This window comes from Chelonia mydas, chromosome 3 (genome assembly GCF_015237465.2).
Source record: "Chelonia mydas isolate rCheMyd1 chromosome 3, rCheMyd1.pri.v2, whole genome shotgun sequence".
NCBI lineage: Eukaryota > Metazoa > Chordata > Testudines > Cheloniidae > Chelonia > Chelonia mydas.
This window is the reverse complement of record NC_057851.1, coordinates 70,956,664-70,969,755: the sequence shown is the minus strand read 5'-3', so window position 1 is coordinate 70,969,755 and position 13,092 is coordinate 70,956,664. Positions and strand designations below refer to the sequence as shown.

The following is a 13,092-nucleotide window of genomic DNA, read 5'->3' as shown; positions in this document are numbered from 1 at the left end:
CCTTTTACCTTCATTTCACCTAAAGTGAACACTGATGGAAAATGTTTTAGACATAATAAGGACATCAGCCTGTTCACAAACATTTCAAAATCCATTATATGTGATTAAGAAATATTGTTGTCCCTTGAACCAATCATTTTTCAAAAATGCATACACTCACAAATCCTTTAGCAGATTTTAAAAACTCAGGGCTATATTGTCTCAGAAATAACTTCATGAATAGCCCTATGTTTTCACACAATCCTACTTCATGTGGATCTCAGGGGATCCACGGGGCTTGGGAGCCAGACATGCTTACTTTTGTGGGAAGGAAATCCTGCCTCCTGATGGAAGAATTTGGAGGGAAAACTCCTGGAGTTCTCCAACCCGGAGTGTTTTCAAGGGAGCGGGTAATCATGGGAGAGGAAAATATAGGAGAATAAAAAATAATTACAAGTGATAGATCATTAAATCAGTTCTGGAGTAATCAGAGACTCCATGGAAATCATCATAGAATCCTAGAAGGGACCTCAAAAGGTCTTCTAGTCCAGTCCCCTGAATTCAAGGCAGAACTACATATTATATAGAGCATCCCTGACAGGTATTTGTCTAACCTGTTCTTAAAAGTCTCCAGTAATGGAGATTCCATAACCTCCCTAGGAAATTTATTCCAGTGCTTAACCACCCTGACAGTTAGGAAGTTTTTCCTAATATCCAATCTAAACTGCCCTTGCTGCAATTTAAGCCAATTACTTCTTGTCCTATCCTCAGAGATTAAAGAGAACAATTTTTCTCCCTCCTCCTTGTAACAACCTTTTATGTACTTCAAAACCGTTATGTCCTCCCTCAGTCTTTTCTTCATCAGACTAAACAAACCCAATTTTTTCAATCTTCCCTCATAGATCATGTTTTCTAGACTTTTAATCATCTTTGTTGCTCTTCTCTGGACTTTCTCCACATCCTTCCTGAAATGTGGGGCCCAGAACTGGACACAATACTCCAGTTTAGGCCTAATCAGTGCAGAGTAGAATGGAAGAACTATTTCTCGCGTTTTGCTTACAACACTCTTGCTAATACATCCCAGAATGACGTTCACTTTTTTTTGCAACAGTGTTACACTACTGACTCATAGTTAGTGTTGTGATACACTATGACCCCCTGATCCCTTTCTGCATTACTCCTTCCTAGGCAGTCATTTCCTGTTTTCTGTGTGTGCAACTGATAGTTCCTTCCTAAGTGGAGTACTTTGCATTTGTCCTTAGTGAATTTCATCCTATTTACTTCAGACCATTTCTCCAGTTTGTCCCGATCATTCTGTGTTTTAATACTATCCTCCAAAGCACTTGCAACCCTTCTCAGATTGGTATCATCCACAAACTTTACAAGTGTATTCTCTACACCATTATCTAAATCACTGAAGAAGAAACTGAACAGAACCGGACCCAAAACTGGTCCCTGTGGGACCCCACTTGATTTGCCCTTCCAGCTTGACTGAACCACTGATAACTACTCTCTGGGAATGGTTTTCCAACCAGTTATACACCCACCTTGTAGTAGCTCCATCTAGGTTGTATTTCCCTAATTTGTTTATGAGAAGGTCATGCAAGACAATATCAAAACCCTTACTAAAGTCTGTGAAAGAAAGCTATTGGGTTTTTTTGACATGATTTGTTCTTGACAAATCCATGCTGACTGTTACTGATCACCTTATCTTCTAGGTCACTGGTCTCCAAACTTTTTGGCTTGCGCACTCCCAGGGTGAAGACCAGAAGACCAGCCGCAGATGCACCACCGGAGGGGAACACCAGCCGTGGACGTGCAGAGCTGCCATTGAATTAAAAAAAAAAAAAAAAAACGGCGGAGTGCCATCCGGCGGCACTCCTACTGCCGCGCACTCCCTGGGATCATCTCGCACACCCCAGTTTGGAGACCACTATTCTAGATGTCTGCAAACTGATTGCTTAATTATTTGCTCCATTATCTTTCTGGGTACTGAAGTTAAGATGACTGGTCTGTAATTCCCCGAGGTTATCCTTATTTCCCTTTTTATAGATGGACACTATATTTGCCCTTTTCCAGTCCTCTGGAATCTCACCTATCTTCCATGATTATCATTGAGTTAAAAGTGCTCGGATATCACAGTGACCTGACATGTGCGGTATGAAAACCTATACAGAATTGAAAAGATTGGAAATGTCAAGGATAGGAAATTTCCTGTATTAAGAGAAATAAAATAAGGAACAATGGTCACACATCTACTAATAGGAAAGCATAATTATAGTGGATGACATTTAAGCTTGGTCAGTTGCTGCCAAAAGAGCTGTCAACTATTCTAAACTAAATGTTTAAATTAAATTCATTTTTCACTTCATTCAAGTTCTCATTTCTAGTCCAGCTATAATCAACATTCTCTGTACTAGTGTGGCAATATGTTATTGCCATTCTTGGCCTTTAAGTCAGTCATCTTCCACTCAGGAAAGTCAATTTAAAAGCACTGCTACGGTGCCATGGGTTTCATATTAAGCAGATTCCTTTTCATTGTATTGTAGCTGCTCATCTCAAACTGAAAAGGAGTATTTGTGGCACCTTAGAGACTTAATCGGAGCTGTAGCTCACAAAAGCTTATGCTCAGATAAATTTGTTATTCTCTAAGGTGCCACAAGTACTCCTTTTCTTTTTGCGAATACAGACTAACATGGCCGCTACTCTGAAATCATCTCAAACTGACATTAAACACCAATGATCACTTTGTCAACCGCAGAAGCTACATGGTATCGATATCTGATTTTCAGGTAGTAGGGTCAGCAACACTTTCTGAATGAAAAGTGGAGAAGATAAAAGCAGTAAGAAAAGAATCCTGTTTCTAAATGAACTGGGAATTATCTGGGGCCAAATCCTGTTAAAGAACATAAGAACAGCCATACTGAGTCAGACTAGAGGTCCATCAAGCCCAGTATCCTGACAGTGGCCAATGGTAGGTGCCCCAAAGGGAATGAACAGACAGGTTATCATCAAGTGATCCATGCCCTGTTACCCAATCCCAGCTTCTGGCAAACAGAGGCTAGGGACACCATTCCTGCCATCCTGGCTAATAGTCATTGATGGACCTATCTTCCATGAATCTATCTAGCTCCCTTTTGAACCCCATTATAGTATTGGCCTTCACAAGACCCTCTGGTAAGGAGTGCCAGAGGTTGACAGTGTGTTGCGTGAAAAAATATTTCCTTGTGTTTGTTTTAAACCTGCTACCTATTCACTACATTTGGTGGCCCCTTGTTCTTGTATTATGAGAAAGAGTAAATAACACTTCTTTCTTTACTTTCTCTGTACCACTCATGATTTTATAGACCTCTATCATATCCCCGCTTAGTCGCCTCTTTTCCAAACTGAAAAGTCCCAGTCTTATTAATCTCGCCTCATACAGAAGTCGTTCTATACCCCTAATCATTTTTGTTGCCTTTACTGAACCTTTTCCAATTCCAATATATCTTTTCTGAGATGGAGCAACCACATCTGCATGCAGTATTCAAGGTGTGGCCGTACCATGGATTATATAGAGGCAATATGATATTTTCTGTCTTATTATCTATCCCTTGCTTGATGTTCACTTTACTCATGCAAGTATCCACTGAACCAATATTTTTTACTCAAGAATTTTAATAGAATTTGTCCCCTGATGTAAGCGTAGATTTCAGTGACCGTGTATGTGCTTACACCAATCTGAATAGAATTCCCTCGTGTTCTTCACTGCCACCAATCTTCTTCTTAACCCTTTCTGTACATCTCAGCTACCTGAACGAGTCATAAATTTGGTTCTCGGTGTTTTGTTTTCTTCCTGCATTCAAATCACGAGCCAAATTCAGATCTAATGTGCAATCACCCTGACTTCTGGAGTTGTTACCACTTACATTAGTTCTGAATTTGGCCAGTCATTCTTTCTATGACTGAGGTGCACTCATGTGAAGTTGTCGGGCTCTTCCACAGATTGACTGAAGTCATGATTAGCCAAAGTTTACTCAAGTTCCCTGAAACCTTCTAATTGTCCAGTTGCTGATTTCAAGTTTGAGACTACAAAGCCTGCTGTACTGGTTCCAATGATTATCCAGCCCTTCAATTACCTCAAGTTCTGGGGCATTCCCAAGACCTTTTGGCAGTCAGGACTGTCTTTATCTGGCATTTGGCATGGGTTAATGTGTTAGACTAATAAATCAAGTGTAGTCTACATAAAGTTTTAAATACATAACTCCATTATTTCTATAACAAGTTTCTTCAACAAACTAGAAATACTTGCCCTCCCCCAGGACTAAGTGCATTCTAAGCTGAACGTTTTTAACTACACCTGTTTTTGAGGTATCCAAGCCCAAACAAACAAAGATTTTGAAAACATTAGAAGTACTGTTTCCCCTATAACAGTGGTTCTCCAACAGGGGTACAAGTAGCTCTGGGGGGTACATCAACTCATCTAGATATTTGTCTGGTTTTACAACAGGCTACATAAAAAGTACTATTTCAGTACAAACTAAAATTTCATACAGACAATGACATGTTTATATTGCTCTATATACTATACACTGAAATGTAAGTACAATATTTATATTCCAATTGTGTTATTTTATGATTATATGGTAAAAATGAGAAAGCCAGCCATTTTTCAGTAATAGTGTACTGTGACACTTCTGTATTTTTATGTCTGATTTTGTAAGTGAGGTGAAACTTGGGAGTATGCAAGACATAGACTCCTGAAGAAATGGGGCAGAGGCTCTCAACCTATGATAGCTAAAAACTGCCCAAACGGTATTCTACCAAACATCCCTATAAAGGAAAAACCAAATGAACTCGTTTTGCTGATAGCACACAGGATAAATCTCAGCCCAAATTATACTTTTATTGGCATTATAAATATCTGAGAATAAAGGTTTATACTGAAAAGTATCTCCTCAGTCATAACTAATATTTACTACTGACACACTAAAATGAGGGTTTTTGATGTCAGTTATTCACAGTAACAATACAGTACTTAATATATTACATCTACAAAGTGATTTTCAAACACTGTCAAATTGTTTAACATCTGAAAAATAGACAATGGACTGAAGAAGTTTCTCTGGAACTTTTTCAATGCCAAATAAGAACTTCTTTCATTATTTATAAACTTGGTACAACAAAAAGGTCTACTAAACAACATAATTCTGCATTTTAAACTATGTCGTAACCATATTATTTACCTGGCATGTCATCACTTTAAAGTCTTTATTCCTTTAAAGTCTCATCTAAATAATAAAAACACTTACAAAATGTATCTGAAAAACAATTTGTGAACAATCCCTGCAGGCCCTGATGCTGTATGCTTCCCCATGTGGGCTGACCCCAAGACTCTGCAAATGCAAGTGATTAACCCATGTGGTACAGCTAGCAGGATAGGGTCTTAAGCGTCCAATCCTGATCCCTTTTATTTCAAGGGGAGTTTTGCTATTCACATTCATGGGAACATGAATTTACTTTCTAAATTGAATAATTTGCAAGTTATTCCCAAAAATACTCACCCTCCCCCCCCCCCAATACTAAAGCAAACACACAATTACTGTATTCTAATCTTTTGGCAATTTACATCTTTAAACCAAATATACCTGAGCTCAACAATATTGATATTTTTCATCAGGGTGTGTAAGAACATTCTTTAAACATAGCCATCCAGACCCATTTTTGAAGTGTGGCTTCAGTCTGAATGGTGATTTTTCAAAAGTAACAACATGAGATTCCAGGCTTATTGTTTCTCAATTATTCCATACAAAATCTGTTCCATGTATATGGGGGTTGCAGTTTGGTTGGTTGTTTTAATTGCCTACAAATTCAGCTAGGAACTTGAAAGCCAAGCTGTGTTTTTTCTGGCTTATCCATCAAGACCGCATAGGCTAAACTCTGCCTTCAGTTACATCTGTGCAAACCCATAGTCATTAGATTCTTTAAATTGCTGCACCTGAACAACCCTATAGTTTTCAGTAGGGCTGCCCAGGTTTAACCAGTAGGGTTGTTTTCAATGTAACCAAGGGCCAGATTTGGTTCTGCAACTGTAAGTAAGGCACCAATCCTGCAATATCTCCCCATGTGTTTAAGCACATATGTAGTTTCATTGAAGTCCATGGGATTGGAGATTTTAATCATTCCTCTAACATGCATCAGCTAGGAAAGAATTCAGATCCCCTTTTTTAGCTGGTGGGCTAAAGCTTATTTTTGTCCCTAAATTAAGTAGATATCAGTCTAAATACAAACAAGAACAGCTGTGTCGTTTAAGATGATGCCATTTTACAGGCACCTTTCAGAGCAGAAACACAGGGGTTCTTGTTTTGTTTCGTTTCAGAAACAAAAGTTGTCTAAAACATAATGTGTCACAACTGAGCCCAGAGCAACTTTTTATACAAGTTATAAACCTCTAAGGCAAGTAAAAGGGGGTAGGGAGATTAAAACAGAAATATTGACTCAACTATCAATAGTCATTAGTGCAAAGAGAAGCCACCGAACAACGCATGAAAAGTCCTGTTCGATTTATTTCAGAGCACATTTATTTTTTTACTCCTGGTGAAGTGCAATCCCGATGTTTGAACTAAAGTGACGGATACATACAACAGTGCAGAACCCAGTTTAAGTACTGCGGTATAAAAGCAATCCCTTCCACCTCGCCTCCAGGATGGCTTATTTTTCGATCACACACGTATGCCACCCGAAAACGAGATCCTGGCCGTTGCAACCTTACAAGGCAGCCAACACCATCGCCGGGCACAGAAACCCAAAGCCAGAGTCACTGTTTAAGCGTCTCCTTGGCAACCAAGCTTCCCCACAGACCCCTCCCTGGCTGGGTGGGGTGCAGGACTCCACTTGACAGGTTGGGGGGAACTAAGTGGAGGGTGATTGATTCGCGCGGGGACGATGCAACCCTCGCAGGCGGGACGCCCTTCCATTGCAGGTTGCCGTCCTCCACCCCAAGGGACCCCCCCTGCCCCGCGCCACCCCCACTGCACGGCCCCGAGGGCAGCGACCCCTGATTAGGTAGCAGCAGCAGGCGCCTCCTGGCGCACAACAGGCTCGCTCACCTCCCCGGGCGACACAAAGCGGCTGCGGCTCTGCACCAGCCCCGGCCGGGTGCCGTCTCTCACGCGCCGGGCGGGAGTCCCCCCGCGGTCTCCGTGGCTTGGGGAGCCAGGCGAAGCCAAGGAACCGCCGCGGCCGGGCTGCCCGCACCGCGCTAGCACAGCGGGACTGAGGGGCCGGCAGCGGCTGGGCAGGAGGAGCTTCTCCTCTGCCTCCTCCCCGCAGGCGGCGGCGGCAGCCCGGGCCCCTTCCCTCCAGTGCGCAGCGGCGGCGGCACAGGCCGGGCAGCGCTGTGCGCACCTGCAGGAGGAGGAGCTGGGCAAGGGCAGCGGGAGGGCTGGCGGGCACCAGGCGAGCTCCTGAGCAGCATCGGCCCCTGCCCTCTCCCGCGGGCATCCATCCCCCTTCAGCTGCCTTGGCCTGGCCCTTTGAGGGCAGCCAGCAGGTTGGCTAGAGCTGTCTACGGCGGAGAGGAAGGATAGGCCAGTGGCTCACAGACTTCCTGGGCCAGTCCCGTCGGGTGTGTCTGCCCCCCACGTCAGGGTGTAATTGCACTGTGGGCTTGTATAAAGGCGGCTAGCCTGCATTGACACCCCATGCCACCATGTCTCCACTACTGTTGTTACCTGGGCTAGCTAGATCATATCGAGTGTGGGTATGCTTCTCCTCCTTACGACACCTTAATTTGCAGCACCTCTCTGGGCCCAAGTTCCCCATCTGTGAAAGGGGGATAATACCTCCCTACCTCACAGGGGTGTTTTGATGGTAAATGCATTAAAGATTGTGAGTTGCTCAAATGTTATGGTATTAGAGTTGTAGAAGTACCTAAAATTGATTATTACCAAACCTGTTATATGGCATGATACATTTGCCTAGCACTTTAGTATCATAGCTAACACACAATCCCTGCCCCAAGTGCTTACAATCACAAAGCAGACAGGGACTGACAAAACACACAATTTGAGGATAGGAAGGTTGAGGGGATTATTAATGACGGAGGGGGGTACGCTTGAAAAGATGGATCAGCCATGTGAGCTGTGACCTAAAGTGATCTTAAAGGAGAGAGCAAATGTATCATATCTGACAGCCATGTTCAGACTGTCCACTGGGGTGCTCTGCTCCTTTAGAGGCCTGGCCTGATTGATATAATATAAAAAAAAAAAAAATACTTACTGATTGTCAGGATGTGCTCACGAAAAGCCAGTCATAGTTAAGAATTTATTTGAAGAGTGAAATTATCCTGTGGTTATTGGAAACTGGAAGCTAGACAGCTGGCAATGCACTGTGTTCACAGAGAGAAGGAATAGATTTATTTATTTCCCACTTCCTCTCAAGAAGAGTAATGAATTTCTAGTTATGTCATTTACAAAGTGTATTGATTATTATTCTGATAAAGAGATGGACAAATTATCCTTACAAATATACCTGTCAGACTTTTGTGTGTGTTTATATTATTATATATAAATAAATACACACATACAATAAGGCATATATGCCACAAATAGAGATGTGGTTTTTTTAGATGTTTTAAAAATTTGACTAGACTTGGAGACTGGATTTTATATAATTTCTTTCTAGCTGCAACAGAAGGCAGCATTACCCTCCTTCAGCCTTAGGCTAGTGCTTATGTGAACTCGAAACTGAGGCGGTTTTCATACATGGGTACAAGCATTTAATTTTACTTGTTTTGACAAAATAAAGGAGCAGTAAATTATGAATCTCAGCTGTGCATGTGCATAGCTATGAGACCCATGGGACACTGAGAGGTGCCAGCTAACAGTACAAAAGTGTGGTGCCGGGGGGGGGGGGGGGGGGGGGCGGTAAGGGGGTTCTAGCCAGTTGTTGTACGGAGTTTTCAAAAGAAGCATTTTTTCCTGGTAGCCTTTTGATACAGTGGCTAGATTTTGCTGCAAGTAGAGTTTTAATGTCTGGGCTTTAGCTATTATGCAAGAAAGAAAAGATTTTATATACACAAGACTAGGGATCACCAGACCTGGGTTCTGCCTCAGACTTACTGTGGCCAGTCATGTCAGCCAGAATTTTCAAGTTTATGTGTCTGGTTCAAAATCCATGGAAGTTAATAGGAATCTCTCTCTTGCTTTGGATCTGATCTTAAATAAGTAAGGTTTGTGGGCCAGATCTTCAGCTGGTGTAAATTGACCCCAGTTTCCTCCAGAGATGGAGGATCTGACCCTGTGTTTGCATGTTGATTGCTATGAGACCATTTTACTGACTTCACTTTCTCTAAGAAGTCTTCGAAAAAACACCATTTCCTGTCACCTCTCTCAGCTACATCCTCTTAATTAGGAAAATCTACACTAAATGTGAAGTCCTGTCTAGTTCATCCTTAGCATGCCTTTTTATTCAAAGGGAGTGCTGTAATACAAGGGGAAGAGGTGTATGTATTCCCTTCTTTTGAGATTGGAGAGCTCTGGTACCAGTAGAGCTAAAGGAATGATCTAAGGGAATGAGCACGTTTCAGGGACCAAACCCCATGTCTGTTTCATGGGTTGGGGGCAGGGAGTACATCCAAAATGGTCAGCGAGAATTTCTGTCAATGTGAACTTAGCATTTACATTTTTTCATCGGGAAGATACCTTGCAGAGAGCTGTTTAACATTGTTCTATATACTTTTCCAACACTGTACCTAATTGTATAATTCTAATTATTATTCCCTCAGTAACTACATTGTAGCACAGATTCAAAAGACAGATGAGTCCTGGGGGATATATGTTCATGCAATATTTTCATAATCAAGTACCCAATGCATAATTTACTAAATGCTAAAGTGCATTGCATGCTGCTCCTTTGGTTTTTTTTCAGAATCTCCAGAACAACCACTACCTCTGATTTGAATTCCTGCCATTTTTTTTTTTACTGGATATACTAGATAGAAAGCAGCCAACAATGACTTTTTGTACAGCTATAGTTTATAAAAGGAGACAACCATAAAGAAGAATTCAGCAATTCATTATACATTAGTCTGTGGAAAACATGTTATTTCCATTGTAACAAAATTGTGCATTATAACTGCCCCTTACAAATACAGGGCCTGATCTGGCAATGAGCTCCATGCAGGGTACCCTTACAACTGCACAGAGCCCAGTTGACTTCAGTGAGGCTCTGCACGGATGGACTCATGCATCTGTGCAGAGTTCAGTTCAGCTCCATGCATACACAGAGGTCTCCCCTTTCAGATAGCATGTTCTCACACTCACTCTCAAAATTATATCTATCTCAGATGAAAGCTACCTATATGGGTAAGTATATTCCTTATTTTATCTGTGATCTTATTTATTAAGATTTCCTATTTTCATTCGTTGTCCGACCCTGCAGTGGAAGAATCAGACTCCTTGATCCTGTTTATAAAGTATGTGGGTGACTTGAGAATCTACTCAAACTAAAGGACCAGCTGTCATTTCATTAATTTTACTAGTCATGAAGGATGTTAAAGGAAATAAAGGAGTTTTGAGATACTACTCATGAAATCTTGTTCTGCACTCTACTACTGTACATAAAAAACTGAGTTAACTTAGGCCCCTATCTTGTAACTTCTTGTGCACAGAGTGGAAAGCTATGTCTGTGTGAAGCCCCATTGAAACCCATCCATGTGAAGAAGTTGCAGTAATGGGGCTTTAGAGCTTGATCTCATTCTTATTATATAGGCAATAAAATGTTGAGTCTATAAGAACTGGATAGCATCCCTTTAAATAGTTTGGGAGCCTTCTAGTGAGCCTCTCTCTCTTCTATTGCAGTCTCCATAGAACCCTGCCAGAGCAGCAGTATGCATATAGAGGTAGGCCTTGTATATTAGTAAACGTGGTGTGACAAAGCTCTGTCCTTACCTCCACGGGTCCCAAATTTCCTGACAGATTTTGCTAGCCTCAGAGGCTCACTGTGACCCTCCACATAACCCTTCTCTCTTTAGAGACAAGGGTCACAGTCTACTGAGCCATTTTCATCATAAGCCAGCAAAGGAGGTGAGGAGAAGTTATCCTTCCTTGCACAGTCTCTGTTGTCTCCCAGTCTCAGTGATTAGTCAGGAGGCCAAGGTCGGGGGGAGCCCAGGCCCACCCTCTACTACAGGCTCCAGCCCAGGGACCCTAATAATATCAGCTGTGGTAGCGGACCTTTTAGAAACATGACATGTACAATTCCCTGGGCTACTTCCCCCACAGAAGCCCTCACTTCCTCAAGCTCCACTTTACCCTTACCTCAGGGCCTCCTTCCTTGTGCCTGATATGGTGTGTACTACTCAGTCTCTCCAACAGCACAGCTTCCTCCCACAGCTCCTGACATGCACACCCACCTGACTAACTGGAGGCTTTTAACTAGTTTCAGCCAGGCCCTGATTGGCTTCAGGTGTCCCAACCAACCTAGCATTCTCCCTGCCTTCTGGAAAGTTCTTAATTGGCCCCAGGTGTCTTAATTGACCTGGAGCAGCTGCCATTTCACTTATCCTGGTACCAGGGATTTGTTTAGCCTGGAGCTATTATATCTATCTCCCACTACTTTTCTATAGCCAGCTGGCCTTGCCCCGTCACAACAGTTACATGGAAATCACTTGTGTCCATGTAGTGTCCATGTATTCTTAATGTAGGGAATAAAGACACAACAAAACTCCCTCTGTCTTCAATGGAAGTAGGCTCAGTCTAATGTTGTAGCATTATGGGAATAAATGCTATGTAGTATTAGGGAATAAATCATTTGCACATCAGTAATAATAAATAATTAGTAATAATGCTGCAATATCTTTCAGATTTGTATTCCACTCTAGAGACTAATGAAACTCTAGATATCCTGTGGATATATTAGGGAGGACTACTAACAAAATGTTTTGAACTAGGTGTACATGAAATCTCGTTGGGGTGAATGAAATATTTATGTGCCTTGTTACTGTTAATCTATTTAAATATCAATTAGTCTTATCTTATCTCAAAGGCAAATCTAATACTACCTTTTTGTGGTAGAAAGGCAACCCATCACATGATCAACCCCTCCCCTCCATATTAAACCAGCCTGGGGTGAAACTCAGGGGGGTCACCACTAAAAATGAAAAAAGGAATGTTCTGCTGCTGATAAAGCACCCCCACCTCAGGAATGTCTCCAGCAAAAGTTATAACCACCAAGGTTGTAAAGATGCTGGGAAACTAGGGAGGCTAGAGAAAGAGACTCAACAAATGGTAAAATAAGCTCTTACCAGCGTGTTATGCTGACCATCTGGACAAACAGAAAAGGTCACAACTAAGTGACAATTTGGGCATGAAAGATAAAATATATATATATAAAAAAAAACTTGGGCAGGAAGGACACATAGGTGCCAGTGTGTAGTTGGTTAAAAATTTTGTTATTTAGGAGTGTGGGATAATGTGATAGGTCTAGTAAATTTGAAGGAGGTAGCTAGTTTTACCTATATAATGTAAATGAAAAACAATGCTCTTTGGGAACCATTTCCAGATTGCAGTGCAACATCAAGCTGCTGGAACTCTGACCCCTCTGCACGACCGTGATGTGCAGAGGCATTGCCAGGAACCTCCAGATGAATGAATCCTGACTGGCCATCGGGTGAAATTTGTCTGTATATTGGGAGTGGTGAGCATAAGATATTTGCTTGGTATATGTATTCTGTGTCTGTTGCTAATAAATAGATGTTTAGAGCACATAGATGTGTAAGGCTCTTTCGCTGGGAAAAGGTTCCGTAGAACCCTGAGGGAAAGGGCAGGTACTTAAATTGACCAGGTTTCTTCCAGAGCCCATGGGTAAGGATAGGTGCCTTACACCCTGAGCCTTCAGAAGGGAAAGGGTGGGTCATGCCTTGAGCCCTTAGTAGGGTATAGGCGGGGTGTCCTAAATTGACCAGGTCACACCTTGAGCCCTTGGTAGGGTATAGGCGAGGTGCCCTAAATTGAGTGGGTAACACCCTCTTGCTCAGCAGCCTTGCTTGCAGGGCATTTTCTCCATTTGCCACTAACCAGCACCCCAGGTACTTAAATGCAGAAACCCTGATCTAGGTGCTGGCCCTGAATG

At 42.2% G+C, this 13,092-nt stretch overlaps 1 protein-coding gene across 5 annotated transcripts in view; it reads right to left on the bottom strand.

The window, feature by feature from the left end:
- Positions 1 to 7,472, bottom strand: part of KLHL32 (kelch like family member 32) — a 207,072-nt gene extending 199,600 nt beyond the window's left edge. The window contains exon 1 of one of the 5 annotated variants that reach the window (XR_006289499.1): positions 7,068 to 7,376. The gene's annotated coding sequence lies outside the window, so the exon portion shown is untranslated. Of the gene's footprint in view, positions 1 to 7,067 lie in introns of all 5 variants that reach the window. The other 4 variants (XR_006289498.1, XR_006289497.1, XM_043542675.1 and 1 more) reach the window with 4 other exon arrangements.
- Positions 7,473 to 13,092: the final 5,620 nt, after the last annotated feature.